General features: G+C 57.0%; 1 protein-coding gene across 1 annotated transcript in view; it reads right to left on the bottom strand.

The window, feature by feature from the left end:
* Positions 1-13,615, bottom strand: part of NCOA2 (nuclear receptor coactivator 2) — a 171,006-nt gene extending 157,391 nt beyond the window's left edge. The window contains exon 1 of the mRNA XM_029068289.2: positions 13,504-13,615. The gene's annotated coding sequence lies outside the window, so the exon portion shown is untranslated. The remainder of the gene's footprint in view (positions 1-13,503) is intronic.
* Between the last annotated feature and the right edge of the window lie 1,797 nt (positions 13,616-15,412).

Below are 15,412 nucleotides of genomic sequence, written 5' to 3'. Positions count from 1 at the left end.
AGCCGGGCGGCCTGGTGGAGACAGCCCGGGCCCGGGAGCCAGAAGGACCTAATAATAATTAAAGGGACTCATTAAGCACTTACTATGTGCCAAGCACCGTTCTAAGCGCAGGGGTAGATACCAGTTTGGTTGGACACAGTCCCTGCCCCATTTAGGGCTCACACTCTTCATCACAATTCTACAGATGAGGTCACTGAGGCGCAGAGAAGTGAAATGACCAAGGTCACACGGCAGACGTGGCGGAGCCAGGGATTATTATTATTATTAATAATGATAGTGGTTATCTGTTAAGCGCTTACTATGTGCCAAGCACTATCCTAAGAGCTGAGGTGGACAAATAATTGCGGTTGGACGTGGTCCCTGTCCCTCTTGAGGTTCACAGTCCTAATCCTCATTTTACAGATCGGGTAACTGAAGCCCAGAGAAGCGAAAGGACTTAATAATAATAATGTTGGTATTTGTTAAGCGCTTACTATGTGCAAAGCACTGTTCTAAGCAATGGGGGATTTAAGGGGATCAGGTTGTCCCACGTGGGGCTCACAGTTTTTTAATTGCCCTTTTACAGATGAGGTAACTGAGGCACAGGGAAGTTAAGTGACTTGCCCAAAGTCACCCAGCTGACAAGCGGCGGAGCCGGGGTTCGAACCCATGTAATGTTGGTATCTGTTAAGCGCTTACTAGGTGCAGAGCACTGTTCTAAGCGCTGGGGGAGATCTAGGATAATCAGGTTGCCCCACGTGAGGCTCGCAGTTAATCCCCATTTTACAGATGAGGTCACTGGGGCACAGAGAAGGTAGGTGACTTGCCCACAGTCACACAGCTGCCAAGTGGCAGAGCCGCGATTCGAACGCATGACCTATGACTCCCAAATCCGGGCTCTTTCTACTGAGCCACGCTACTTCTCGATGAAGACCGGGAGCCCTAGGTGGGACGGGGACTGCTTCCCACCGGATGATCTTGTATCTACCTCAAGCGCTGAGAATAGTGTCCATTACTATTATTATTATTATCATTCTCCCTCTCACCCTCTCTCACCTGCTCCTTCCCCTCCCCGCCCTTCAGCGGTCGCCCAAGGAACTAGGAAAGGGAAGTTGCGGAACTGACAGGAGGAGTGTGTAACTCGTCCCGGTGACCATTGCACCAGAGGACGGGCAACACCCCCAGCCCGGCTACCCCCGGCCCCCCAATAAAAGGACTCCAGAGCCGCCTCTGGGAATTGGAGACGCCGCTTAGTTTCCAGTCGGTTCCTGGCAGATCCACAGACCCTTGAGTGGCGTTAGGATTGTCGGCGGGGAACGTGTCTACCGGCTCTGGCATCCTCTACTCTCCCCGAGCGTTCAGTACAGCGCCCCGGAAGCGCTCGATAAATACGACGGATGCGGCGGGTGGTTTCTGGATGGGGAGACGGCCGTAACAATAATAATAATAATGATAGGGAGGAGACCCGGAGGTAGTAATACACCCAGGGGAGGCAGTGTGGCCCAGTGGAAAGAACGCAGGTCTTGGAGTTGAAAGTCCCAGGTTGGCTCGGCCATTGGCCTGCCGAGAGAGACCTTGGGCAAGTCATTTCACCTCTCTGGGCCTCAGTTTCCCCCTCTATCAGATGGGGCTAAAATGCCTGCTCTGCCTCTTGCTCTGCCCCAGGCAGGGACTAGGGTCTTATCTGATTATCTCGCCTCTCCCTCAGGGCCTAGCACAGTGCTTGATCCCTACTAGTAAAGAGCTTACTAATGATAATTTTAATCCGTTAAGCGCTTACTAAGGGCCAGGCACTGTACTAAGCGCTGGGTAGATGCAAGATAATCGTGTTGGACACCACCTCTGTCATTCATTCGGTCGTATTTACTGAGCGCTTTCTGAGCACTGTACTAAGCACTTGGAAGAGTACAATACAAGCAACAGATAGAGCCGCGTGGCTTAATGGACAGAGCTCGGGCTTGGGAGTCCGAGGTCATGGGTTCTAATCCCGCCTCCGCCGCTTGTCAGCTGTGTGACCTCGGGCAAGTCACTTCACTTCTCTGGGCCTCAGTGACCTCATCTGCAAAATGGGGATGAAGACGGTGAGCCCCACGTGGAGCAATGCGATGACCTTGTATCGCCCCCGGCGCTTAGAACAGTGCTTGGCACCTAGTAGGCGTTTAACAAATACCAACATTATTATTATTACTTTCCCTGTCCAAAGTGGTAGAGAAGTGATGTGACTTGCAAGGTCACAGAGCAGACCAAGGGAGGAGCCGGAATCAGAACCCGTGATCTTCTAAGTACTAAGCCTCATGTGGTACAACCTGATGACCCTGTATCTCCCCCAGAGCTTAGAACAGTGCTCTGCACATAGTAAGCGCTTTACAAATACCAACATCATTATTATTATTATTATTAACTTCTGACTCCCAGGCCCAGGCTCTATCCACCACATCCATGCTGCTTCTCAACAAATATCGGGTACCGTTATCAGAGAGCTTTTCCGAGGCCTCTGCCAGGCCCGTAACAAACAGAACAGAGGGATCCCGGGACGGGAGGGGTGCGCTGCGTCCCAGAGGGAAAAGCGGCCGAAGGGGAGAAGCCCAAGGCCGAAGGGAAGATGGAGGCCGCTCCCGGCGAGGGACAAAGCGAGAGGCGGGCGAGGCTCGCCCCGAGACGGGAGCTCGGACCGTCCTTAATAATAATAATTATTGTGGTATTTGTTCAGCGCTTACTGAGTCCCAGGGACTGTACTAAGCGCTGGGGTAGATACAAGCTAATCGGGTCGGACACAGTCCCTGTCCCACGTGGGGCTCACAATCCCAATCCCCGTTTTACAGGTGAGGGAACTGAGGCCCAGAGAAGCGAGGTGACTTGCCCGAGGTCACACAGCAGGCAAGTGGCGGAGCGGGGATTAGAACCCAGTTCCTTCTGACCCCCAGGCCCGGGCTCTCGTCACTAGGCCACACTCCGAGGCTAGAGGCAACATAAGCCGTTCCAGGCCTTGAAAGGCTGTGAGGGTTCCGCTCGGACCTCCCTCCCCTCTTCACGTCCAGTGGTACTTACTGAGCGCTTCCTCAAAATGCTTGAGCCCCGTATGACTATTATCACTACAATTCATAATAACGGCATTCGTTAAGCACCCCGCTACGTGCCAGGCACCGTTCTAAGCGCTGGGGTGGACACAAGCAAATCGTGCTGGACGCAGTCCCTGTCCCACGTGGGGCTCCTCGTCTCGATCCCCATTTTGCCAGCGAGGGAGCCGAGGCACAGAGAAGTGAAATGGCTCGCCCAAGGTCACCCGGCAGAGACGCGGCGGAGCCGGGATGAGAACGCCTGACCTTCGGACTCCCAGGTCCGTGCTCTATCCACTTCGCCACGCTGCGATCGCACTACAGGTCACCCATCTGTCCCTCCTGCCATGCTCTCCCAAGTGCCTAGCACAGTGCTCTGCACCCAAGTATTCAACCATAATAATATCTGTGGTACTGTGACATTCGTTAAAAAGTGCTCACTATGCGCCACCCTACGAATCTCTCCTCTGAATTCATGCATTCATTCGATGGTATCCATTGAGCGCTTACTACGTGCAGAGGACTGTACGAAGCGCGTGGGAAAAGCGCCGTGCAACCGAGTGATCGAAACGTCCATCGGGGACCGCGGCGGAGACGTGGGTTTTCCACCGGGCCGAAGAAAGCCACGGTAAACCGCGGGTGTATCTTTCACCGAGCGAACCCTACGGAAGGAGAACCACGGAGTCGCGACGAAAGGGGAACGCCTCGACGGCATCTAGGTGCCACCCGCTGTACTGAGCGCTGGAGTAGATAGAAGATTCTCCGGTCCCACGTGGGGCTCCCCATCTCGGAAGGAAGGAGACCGAGGTAATAATAACGACGGCGTCGGTTAAGCGCTTACTAGGTGCCGAGCTCTGTTCTAAGCGCTGGGGGAGATACAAGGTCATCGGGCTGCCCCACGTGGGGCTCACAGTCTTCATCCCCATTTCCCAGATGAGGTCACCGAGGCCCAGAGAAATGAAGTGACTCACCCAAAGTCACACAGCAGGAAAGCGGCGGAGCCGGGATTCGAACCCACGACCTCTGACTCCCAAGTCTGGGCTCTTTCCACGAAGCCACGCTGCTGCTCTAGTGAATCCCCATTTTGCAGAAGAGGGAACTGAGGCCCGGAGAATCAATCGATCGTGTTTCTTGAGCGCCTACTATGAGCAGGACGCTGTCCCGCGTGATTGAGAGAGTCTGTGCCTGTTTTTCGTTACGGTCCTCTCCCAAGCGCTCAGTACAGTCGGCGCTCGATAAATACGATACGACAGAAGGAGCCGAACGTTCCCGGCCCCTAACGACCTCACGGTCTAGGCCGGGGAGGGAGACGGGCGTTCGAGTGAAGCGACTCGCCCCAAATTACACAGCGGACAAGGGGCGGGGCCGGGATTAGAACCCAGGCCCTGCGACTCCCAGACCCGGGCTCTAGCCACTAGGCCACGCCGCTGTCCTCAAAATAAACCCCACTGACGGGCCGACACAGCTGGCTGACGGGCGGGGAACGTTTCGGGTTCCGGGAGGCCGCGGGGACGTTTCGAGGGACCCGGCGGGCGACGGGGCGAGAGGAGGGGGTGGTCTCGGGGGCCCCCGCGGGGCCGGAGTTGCCCCCCGGCGTTCTCCCCGCGTCCCGCCCGCCCGGTTGGCACCAACCATCCATCGCCTGCCACCCCCTACCCCGTTGGACTACGAGAAAAAGAAGAAACAGCCCGTCTCCCAGACCGCGGAGAATCCGGCCCTTCAGGCGCAGTTGTTCCTCCTCCAAGTCTCCTGGACCTACTCAAATCCCACCTCCTCCGAGAGGCCTTCCCTGACGAATAATAATAATGTTGGTATTTGTGAAGCGCTTACTAGGTGCAGAGCACTGTTCTAAGCGCTGGGGGAGATACGGGGGTCATCGGGTTGTCCCACGGGAGGCTCACGGTCTTCATCCCCATTTTACAGATGAGGTCACTGAGGCCCGGTGAAGTGACTTGGCCACGGTCACACAGCTGACGAGTGGCCGGGCCGGGATTCGAACCCACGACCTCTTTCCCCTGAGCCACGCCGCTTCTCTAAGCCCTCGCTTCCCCCACTCCCACTCCCTTCTGCGTCGCCCCTGGACTTCTACCCTTTTGTCCACACCGCCCTCAGCCCCGCGACATTTTATTTTAATGTCTGCGTCCCCCCGCTCCGGACTCGTCGGGGGCCGGGAACGTGTCTACCGACTTTGCGGTACTGGACTCTCCCAAGCGCTTAGCACGGTGCTCTGCACACGGTAAGCGCTCAGTGAATCCCTCCGGGTGATGACTACCTCTCTCGTCCTCTTCCAAGCGCTCTGCACACCGGACTCTCTAAGCTCTTCGAGGGCAGCGACTGTAGCTGCTAATTCTACTCTACTCTCCCAGGCGCTTAACGCAGTGCTCTGTACCAGTAAATGCCCAATAAATACGATCGATTGATTGATTTTTAACCTGCCTGCGGTTCTGTCCCAGGTCGGCCCCGGGACGCTGTATTTTTTCTGTTTGGTTTCGTTTTTTCAGGGTATTCGTTCAGCCCCTGCTACGCACCTGGTACCGTTCTAAGCGCTGGGGTAGACACGAGGTTGGACACGGTGTCCTTGTTCCACCTGGGGCTGGCAGTCTTAATCCCCATTTTACAGAGGAGAGAAGTGACTTGCCCAAGGTCACACGGCGGATAAGCGGCGGAGCCGGGAGAACCCAGGTCCTTTGGACTCCCAGGCCCGGGCTCTAACCACCAGGCCACGATGTCTCTCGAAAAGAGAGATGGGTCGTCCTACCCGCCGCGGGCAATCGGTGTTTATCACGTCGCTCTTCCTACCCTGTACGCTATGGGAATTGGGCATTTCCACCAGCCACCTGCTTTGCCAGAATGGGTTCCTTTCGATATCCCGCGTCCTTCCCTGCCGTGTGACCTCGGGCAAGTCACTTCACCGGGCCTCAGTTCCCTCAACTGTCACTACATGGGGATTAAAGACTGCGAGCCTAACCTGGGCCACGGACCGGATCCAACCTGACTCGCTTGAATTCATTCATTCATTCAATAGTTTTTATTGAGCGCTTCTACCCCAGTGCTCAGTACAGCGCCCGGCACATAGTAAGCGCTCAACGGACACCTCGGGGGGGGGCAGGGGCCGGCGAGGGGATTGGCCCGTAAGTTTTGTACGGCGATTTCCAGAGTAGTGTTCTAGGGGGGAAGAGACGGCAGACGTTGCTAAATCGTACTTCTTTCCCAAGGCCTGTAAAACAAAACCTAAATCGATCCCCCAAAAATCAAAGGTGGTCCTGCTATTCTGAGAAAAGTCAGAAGGAGGTTTTCTGTCGTTCGGGAAAACCCGAACGGGGGCAATGGGGGAAACGAATGAGCCAGCGATTAGAATGAGGGAGGTGGGTGGGGGGGAGAAACATGATTTTTCTCCTTTCCCTTAAATGGCTTCCATAATTGGTATGTAAATACAGTCTTATCATTACACCACTAGGGGAAAAGACCCCGGTGTAACATCGGTACCGAACGTCTGTTGATTGTGCAAAACGTTCCCCGCCTATAAAAGTTGCTTGCATTTAAAGCTAATATTTCGACCCAAGACCCGCTCTCCCCGCCAAACCACCACCGAAGTTTCAAGTCGCCGCTTTCCCAAAACCAGGTGACGGCTACGATCCCCAACCCCAAAAGCCCCCGCCGAAACCTGCCCGAAACCCCAACGAGATCGGCAGGCAGGGCTAAATCACTACGACAACACTAATAACTCGATAGTTATTTTCGATAGATTTCCGCCGCCTCCCGATCCGGTCTAAACGCAACGAGCCCCCTCCATAGAGACGGCACTTTTTGAGGTGGTGGGGCTTTTTTTTTTTCTTTTTTAAACTCATTTTCTTTGCCCTTTTGCTACCTTCTAACTGAAGGGCGCGGTTTAATAGAACAGCTTGGAAAACCCAAGGCCTCCCCAAAGCAATCGAGAGCCCAAGCTGTCGATTCACGTGTCACGTTTCGACCCGACGCGATTCGGAAGGGCGAATCCCGCCGAATCCTTAAACGCGGGGTGTGTGACGGAAACACGGCCGACAAACTCTCCGCTTGGCCGAGGCTTGGGGACGGCCTCGATGAAAGAAAAACTACGATCAAACACATGTGAATTATCCCTTCCTCCCCCTTCTCCCGCCGGAGCCTAAGTCATTATTCGACCATTTATGTTTACGTCTGCTGAGAAGGCCCTGCCGAGGCGCAAGCGAAAAGTCCCGTAGGCGGAATTTACTCAAGGGAGGACTTTTCGGCTCCAAAATGGAGAAGAACAACAGGATACTCAACGCCTAATTCCCGAGCCGCCGGCTCCGGGATCCCGACGTGGAAGTGCGCGAGGTGCTCCGCGAGGGCCGAAATTCCCAAGGGGAAAAAAGGCCGAGATCCTACCCGAGTGCACAATGGGATGACAGCTGACGAGGCACATCTTTTTCTGGACATCTCCATATGCTCAAAATGTTTTTTTCCCCCACCCCCTCTCTCCCGCCTCCCTCCCTCTCAGCCTCCTCCCCACCCACCCCGGGGTCCAGCCAGGCGCGAAGGGACTCCGCCACTATCTGCCACCAGGAATGAGAACACTTTCAAGGATTGTTGCAGAAAACGGAGGGAGATAATGCACCGCTCTTGAGGGTGTTCAGAAAATAAATAAATGAGAGAGCGAGGGCACGCGTCAGAGCGGCCATCTGTAAATCAGCGGACAGTGGCGGTGAGGAGCGTCGACTCCGCGCCCTATACGCGGCCCTCCTTACTTCTCTCGAAGCAGCCTGAACCTCTCGGCTTTCTGTCCCGGCTTCACGCCGCCTTAGCGGCAGAGACGCCAAGTCTCCCCGTACCAAGAGACGGCTCTGCCCACACGACGCCGGGAGAGGCGAAAAAAATCAGTCCAAAAACGCCGTCCGGCCCCGGCCCGGAACCTCGAGGCGTCCGCCGGCGTCGCCTTTCGGTCTCACCGTGCCCTCCTTCGAATCTAGGCCGAATCCGGAGCACCGAAGGGCGCCGGGAGTCGTGCGGGCCCGGGTTCCGGGGGGAAGAGCCCGAATTCTCTGTCTTCTAGGGAGGGACCGGCTACTGAAAACCGGCAAAACCGACGGACCCCTCGCCGGCGGCCGGTCCGAGCGCGGGATCCAAGGACGCGCTTGCTTCCCGCCTCTCCGGATGGCCGACGTCCATCCCCGTTGGGCCAACCCGGGCTTTTCCCTGGAGAGACAGGGTCCCCTCGCCCTCTGCCACGGGCGGAATCGCCCCAAACCAGGTGCGGAATCGCCCCCGAGTCGCCCACCTGAACCGCGGCCCTTAAAATAATGTTGGTATCTGTCAAGTGCTTACTATGTGCAGAGCACTGTTCTAAGCGCTGGGGGAGATACAGGGTCATCGGGTTGTCCCACGTGAGGCTCACGGTCTTCATCCCCATTTTACAGATGAGGTCAGAGTTAAAAACGATGATCCGTCACTTTCGGCATTTCTGCGGCGCTCTCGGCGGAGGAAATCACCTGAGAGCGTTGGGTTTTACAGATAATGACAATAATAATGTAATGTTGGTATTTGTTAAGCGCTTACGACGTGCAGAGCACTGTCCTAAGCGCTGGGGGAGATACAGGGTCATCGGGTGGTCCCCCGTGAGGCTCACAGTGAATCCCCATTTGACAGATGAGGTCACTGAGGCCCAGAGAAGTGACTTGCCCACAGTCACCCAGCTGCCAAGTGGCCGAGCCGGGATTCGAACCCACGACCTCGGACTCCCAAGCCCCGGCTCTTTCCACTGAGCCACGCTGCTTCTCCAGATCTCTGGATGTGGGGGGATGGAGGACTGCCTGCTTCGGGCCCAACTCTGGACAAGTATCCTTTGACCGGCTTTTAGCCCCTTAAATACCAAAGCTTTATGTTTCCCACAGGGATGCTTTGCTCCCACGTTCTGTTTACCCAAGGAGGAGCCAACAAAAATGCATCCCCTGACCACAGCTTTTTATTTTTATTTTTTGCAGACACACAGGGCATGTATATATATAGATACAGATATATAGATATATATGGATGTGTGTGTTTGCGCATCACAGCCCCAAGGTCCCACTTGCGGGCGCCTTTGGGCCTCTGCAAGTCTCGCTGAAACCCAGAGAGGCCCATAAAAATGTGAGTCCTCTGTAGGCCTAAAACAGCTGAAATCTGATGCCAGGCCCCTGAGGGGAAACTGAGGCAGGGACGGGGTGGCCTAGTTTACCACAGGCTCTGCACAGGCTCCGCACACAGTAAGCGCTCAATAAATACTACTGAATGAATGAATGACCCCGTATCTCCCCCCGCGCTTAGAACAGTGCTCTGCACATGGTAAGCAGGGGCTCCATAATAATAATAATGTTGGTATTTGTTAAGCGCTTACTATGTGCACAGCACTGTTCTAAGCGCGGGGGGAGATGATAATGTTGGTACCTGTTAAGCGTTTACTACGTGCAAAGCACCGGTAGATAAATGCAAAATGGGGATTAAGATGGGGAGCCCCATGTGGGACAACCTGATCACCTTGTATCCTCTCCAGCGCTTAGAACAGGGCTTTGCACATAGTAAGCGCTTAAATACCAACATTATTATTATTATTATTGCTTGTTAAGCGCTTACTATGTGCACAGCACCGGTAGATCAATGCAAAATGGAGATTAAGAATGGGAGCCCCATGTGGGACAACCTGATCACCCTGGATTCTCTCCAGCGCTTAGAACAGGGCTTTGCACACAGTAAGCGCTTAACAAATACCAACATCATTATCATTACTTAAGCGCTTACTATGTGCACGGCACTGGTGGATCAATGCAAAATGGGGATTACGACTGGGAGCCCCATGTGGGACAACCTGATCACCCTGGATTCTCTCCAGTGCTTAGAACAGTGCTTTGCACATAGTAAGCGCTTAACAAATACCAACATTATTATTACTTGTTAAGCGCTTACTATGTGTAAAGCACCGGTAGATCAATGCAAAACGGGGATTACGACTGGGGGCCCCATGTGGGACAACCTGATCACCCTGGATCCTCTCCAGCGCTTAGAACAGGGCTTTGCACATAGTCGGCGCTGAACGAATGCCATCATTATGATAAATACGACTGAATGAGTGACCCTGTACCTCCCCCAGCGCTTAGAACAGTGCTCTGCACATGGTGAGCAAGGGCTCCATAAATACTGTTGAGTAAATCAAAACGAGGGCTGACAGGGGGAAGAGGGGGAGCAGCCCCTCGACGGCGGGAAGGAGACAAGGCCTCTCCATGACACCTCCCCTCCCCCCCCCCCCACCTTGTTCACGGTTGAGGATGAAGCCCCGCCCCCTTCCCCTTGCTGCCCGCGCCATTGGCTGCCCGCTCCGCCCCCCCGCCTCCCATTGGCTGCCCGCTCCGCCCCCTCGCCTCCCATTGGCCGGACCTCCCCCCGCCCCCTATTGGCCGGCCCCCTCGCCCCTCCCGCCTCCCATTGGCCGGCCCGCCCCCCGCCTCCCATTGGCCGGCCGGCCCGCCCCCCCCGCCTCCCATTGGCCGGCCGGCCCGCCCCTCCGCCTCCCATTGGCCGGCCGGGCCCGTCCGTCAAAGCCCAGCCGGGGGGCGGAGCGCGCGTGCGCATGGGGCGGAGCGGCGCCCGTTTGGGAAAGTTTCCCCGGGTGGGGGGGGAGGGAATAATAATAATAATAATAATCATGATAATAATAATAATAACGATGTTAATTAAGCGCTGAGCACTGTTCTAAGCAATGGGGAGGGGGGTCGATGCGGGGTAATCAGAGGGTCCCCCCCTTTTTTGCAGACGAGGTCCCCCAGAAGTGCAGCGACTGGCCCAAGGTCACCCAGCCGCCGAGCGCGGGATTCGAACCCACGACCTCGGCCTCCTCGCACACACATCCCATCAGCACCATCCTTCCCCAGAGAAGCAGCGTGGGAAGAGCCCGGGCTGGGGGAGGCCGAGGTGGTGGGTTCGAATCCCGGCCCCGCCCCTGGGCAGCTGGGTGACCGTGGTACCGGTCACTTCACTTCTCTGGGCCTCAGTGACCTCATCTGGAAAATGGGGGTGAAGACTGGGAGCCCCACGGGGGGGGCCACCTGATGATTCTATTTATTCTTGATTCTATTTATTGCGATTAAGCTGTCTTGTAAAAACAGACAAAATTAATGGGCAAGGGATGGTCTCTATCTGTTGCCCATTCCAAGCGCTTAGTACAGTGCTTTGCCCATAGTAAGCGCTCAATAAATACTATCGAATGCATGACCCTGCATCTCTCCCGGCGCTCAGCACAGCGCTCCCGCCCATAGCAAGCGCTCCATAAATACTACCGAAAGCCTGACCCTGCATCATCCCCGGCGCTCAGCACATAGTAAGCGTTCAATAAATACTATCGAACGCATGACCCTGTATCTCCCCCAGCGCTCAGCACAGCGCTCTGCCCAGAGTAAGCGCTCAATAAATACTATTGAATGACCGCATGACCCTGGATCTCCCCCGGCGCTCAGCACATCGCTCTGCCCAGAGTAAGCGCTCAATAAATACTATTGAATGACCGCATGACCCTGGATCTCCCCCGGCGCTCAGTACAGTGCTCTGCCCAGAGTAAGCGCTCAATAAATACTACTGAATGAATGCATGACCATGACCCTGTATCTCCCCCGGCGCTCAGGACAGTGCTCCGCACGTAGTAAGCGCTCAGTAAATACTAATAATAATGTTGGTATTTGTTAAGCGCTTACTACGTGCAGAGCACTGTCCTGAGCGCCGGGGGAGATACAGGGTCATCAGGTTGTCCCACGTGAGGCTCCCAGTCTTCATCCCCATTTGACAGAGGAGGTCACTGAGGCCCAGAGAAGTGAAGTGACTCGCCCGCAGTCACACAGCTGCCAGGTGGCAGAGCGGGGATTCGAACCCATGACCTCGGACTCCCAAGCCCGGGCTCTAGCCACTGAGCCACGCTGCTTCCCAGCTGAATGAATGCGTGACCGGGACCCTGTATCTCCGCCGGCGCTCAGCACAGCACTCCGCCCATAGTAAGCGCTCAATAAATACTACTGAATGAACGCATGACCCTGCATCCTCCCCGGCGCTCAGTACAGCGCTCTGCCCAGTGCAAGCGCTCGATAAATACTACTGAATGAAGGCATGACCCTGGATCTCTCCCGGCGCTCAGTACAGCGCTCTGCTCATAGTAACCGCTCAATAAATACTACTGAATGAAGGCATGACCCTGCATCTCTCCCGGCGCTCAGCACAGCGCTCTGCCCATAGCAGGCGCTCAATAAATACTACTGAATGAACGCATGACCCTGGATCTTTCCCAGCGCTCCGCCCATAGCAAGCGCTCAATAAATACTCTCGAATGCATGACCCTGCATCTCCCCCCGGCGCTCAGCACAGCGCTCCGCCCACAGTAGGCGCTCAATAAATACTGCTGAATGAACGCATGACCCTGGATCTCTCCCGGCGCTCAGCACTAATGCTCAGCCCATAGCAAGCGCTCAATAAATACTATCGAACGCATGACCCTGTATTTTTCCCAGCGCTCAGCCCATAGTAAGCGCTCAATAAATACTATCGAACGCATGACCCTGTATCTCCCCCGGCGCTCAATAAATACTACTGGATGAACGCACGACCCTGCATCTCCCCCGGCGCTCAGCACAGCGCCCCGCCCATAGTAAGCGCTCAATACTATCGAATGCAGGACCCTGCATCTCCCCCGGCGCTCAGCACAGCGCCCCGCCCATAGTAAGCGCTCAATAAATACTACTGAATGAATGCACGACCCTGTATCCCCCCCCGGGGCTCAGCACAGCGCTCCGCCCATAGTAAGCGCTCAATAAATACTACTGAATGAATGCATGACCCTGTATCCCCCTCCCCCCGGCGCTCAGTACAGCGCTCCGCCCATAGTAAACGCTGGATAAATACTACTGAATGAATGCACGACCATGACCTTGTATCTCCCCCGGCGCTCAGCACAGCGCTCCGCCCATAGCAAGCGCTCCATAAATCCTACCGAAAGCCTGACCCTGCATCTCCCCCGGCGCTCAGCACCGCGCTCCGCCCAAAGCAGGCGCTCAATAAATACTACCGAATGAACGCGTGACCCTGGATCCCTCCCGGCGCTCAGCACAGCGCTCCGCCCATAGTAGGCGCTCAGTAAATACTACCGAACGAAGGCATGACCCTGGATCTTTTCCGGCGCTCGGCACCGCGCTCCGCCTATCATAGCAGGCGCTCAATAAATACTACTGAACGAACGCATGACCCTGGATCTCCCCCGGCGCTCAGTACGGCGCTCATAGTAAGCGCCGGTGCACCTGTCGGCCCCGGGGCGGGTGACTTCTGGGGGTCTCAGTGATGTCGTCGGGAAAAGGGGACGAAGAGGGGGAGGAAGGGGGGTCCCGCTTCGGCAGCGCCCCCCGTCCCGCAGATGCGCGCGTCCGGACCCCGCTCGGGGGAGGGGAGGGCAGGGGCCCGGCCTCACCTTGTCTCACCTTCCCCGCCCTCGACCCATTTAGGCGTCCGGCTGGGAGGCGGGGACGAGGAGGTTGGCGCGGCTGCGGGGTGGCGGTCCCGGGTGGGCGAGGCGAGGCGGGAGGCGGGGAGGCGGGGAGGCGGGGAGGCGGGGAGGGAGGGCGGCCGGTCCTTGCGGGGCGGGGGGGCGGGCGGGCGCGTCAGCGGCGGCTGCGGGCTTGGGGGTCGGGGCTGACCTTGGGCGGCGGGAGCGGGGCCGGCGGGGCCGGGCCGGCGGGGCTTGCGGGGGCCGGGCCGCCCTCCTCCTCCTCGCCGCCCGCCGCCGCCGCCGCCGCCATGTTCCCTCCCGGCTTAAGGCCCGGCCCCGGCCCGCCCCGCCCTCCCTGCCATCCGCTCCCGCACACCCCGCCCCGCCCCGCCCCGCCCCGCCCCGCCCCCGGCGCGCCCGCTCGCACCCGCTCGCACCCGCTGCCACCCGCTCGCACCCGCTCTCCCTTCCTCCTCTCCTCCTCCCCTGCTCCTCTCCTTTCTCCTCCTCCTCTTTCTTTCTCCTCTTCTCCTCCTCCTCTTTCTCCTCCTCCTTTTGCTCCTCTTCTCCTCTCCTGCTCCTCTCCTCCTCCTCTTTCTCCTCCTCCTTTTTCTTTCTCCTCCTCCTTTTTCTTTCTCCTCCTCCTCCTTTCTCGTTCTCCTCCTCTTTTCTCCTCCTTTCTCTTTCTCCTCCTCTTCTTTCTCCTCCTCCTTTTTCTTTCTCCTCCTTTCTTTCTCCTCCTCCTCCTTTCTCGTTCTCCTCCTCTTTTCTCCTCCTTACTCTCTCTCCTCCTCTTCTTTCTCCTCCTCCTTTCTCTTTCTCCTCCCTCTTTCTCCTCCTCCTTTCTCTTTCTCCTCCGTCTTTCTTCTCCTTTTTTCTCTTTCTCCTCCCCCTTCTCCTCCTCCTTTCTCTTTCTCCTCCCTCTTTCTCCTCCTTTCTCCTTCTCCCTCTTTCTCCTCCTCCCTCCTTCTCCTCCTTCTTTCTCCTCCTTCTTTCTCTTTCTCCTCCCTCTTTCTCCTCCTCCCTCTTTCTCCTCCTCCCTCTTTCTCCTCCTCCCTCCTTCTCCTCCTTCTTTCTCCTCCCTCTTTCTCCTCCCTTCTCTTTCTCCTCCTCCTTTCTCCTCCCACTTCTCCTCCTCTTCTTTCTCCTCTTCTCCTTCCTCTCCTCCTCCTCCCACTCCTCCCAACCCGCCTGCAGCGACCCCCGCGCCGTCTGTCAGTCACCGAGGGAAGGGTGGCGTTTGTTTGTTGTTAGGCGCTCTGGGCAGAGCGCTGTTCTAAGCGCCGGGGGGATACGAGGTGACCGGGTTGTCCCACCTGGGGCTCACGGTCTTAATTCCCACTTCACAGATGAGGGAACTGAGGCCCAGAGAAGTGAGGCGACTTGCCCAAAGTCACCCGGCTGACGGGCGGCGGAGGCGGGATGAGGACCCGTGACCTCTGACTCCCAGGCCCGGGGCTCTTGCCACTGAGCCACGCTGGGAACTCGTCTGTCTGGGTCCCCGGGCCGACCTCACGCCTCTCCCCCGCCAAAAATAATTTCCCACACAGGGGACAAGCCTGGCCTGGCGCTCGGACCGGCCCCCCGGGGAAGGCCCGGAAGGGGTCCCCGGCCCAAAGGTGGGGAACCCCTGGGCTGCCGACCCACGCTCATCCCGTCGTCCGATCCCGTTTATCGGGCCCTTACGCCGCGCGGAGCGCTCGGCCGAGCGCTCGGGAGAGTACGATGCGACAAGGAACGGTGACGGTCCCCGCCCGCCGCCGGCTCGCAGTCGGGGCCGGGGGCAGACGGACGTCCATACGGAGAAATGAAATGGCAGATCTGTACCTAAGTGCCGGGGGGCCGGGGGTGGGTGGCAGAGCAGAAGCGACGATTCGGGGCCACGCGGAGG

The sequence above is a fragment of the Ornithorhynchus anatinus genome, chromosome 7, assembly GCF_004115215.2.
Source record: "Ornithorhynchus anatinus isolate Pmale09 chromosome 7, mOrnAna1.pri.v4, whole genome shotgun sequence".
Classification (NCBI taxonomy): Eukaryota; Metazoa; Chordata; class Mammalia; order Monotremata; family Ornithorhynchidae; genus Ornithorhynchus; species Ornithorhynchus anatinus.
This window is presented reverse-complemented; position numbering and strand designations above follow the sequence as displayed.